We start from the raw sequence: 427 nt of genomic DNA on the forward strand, positions 1-427 counted from the left end.
AACACCTCCCTAGGAGAATTGAGTTCCAATATGGGACAACTAAGGGTGGAACATCAAGAACACTCCATCATGCTTCATGAAATAAGAGAATATCAAAAAGCAATGAGGGAGGAGCAACAAAGACAAGGAAGAGACATAGAAGAGCTCAAGGACATCATTGGTTCCTCAAGAAGGAAACGCCACCATCACTAAGGTGGATTCATTCCTTGTTCTTAATTCTTCTGTTTTTCGTTTTCTATGTTATGTGCTTATCTATGTTTGTGTCTTCATTACATGATCATTAGTAGTTAGTAACTTTGTCTTAAAGATATGAATGTCCTATGAATCCATCACCGATTCTTGAAGCAAGAAAAAGCAGCAAAGAACAAAGCTTGCAGAAAAAAAAAAGAAAAAAAATAGGCGAAAAAAAAAAGAAAGAAAAAGAAAT

The sequence above is a fragment of the Arachis ipaensis genome, chromosome B06, assembly GCF_000816755.2.
Source record: "Arachis ipaensis cultivar K30076 chromosome B06, Araip1.1, whole genome shotgun sequence".
In the NCBI taxonomy this organism is placed as follows: domain Eukaryota; kingdom Viridiplantae; phylum Streptophyta; class Magnoliopsida; order Fabales; family Fabaceae; genus Arachis; species Arachis ipaensis.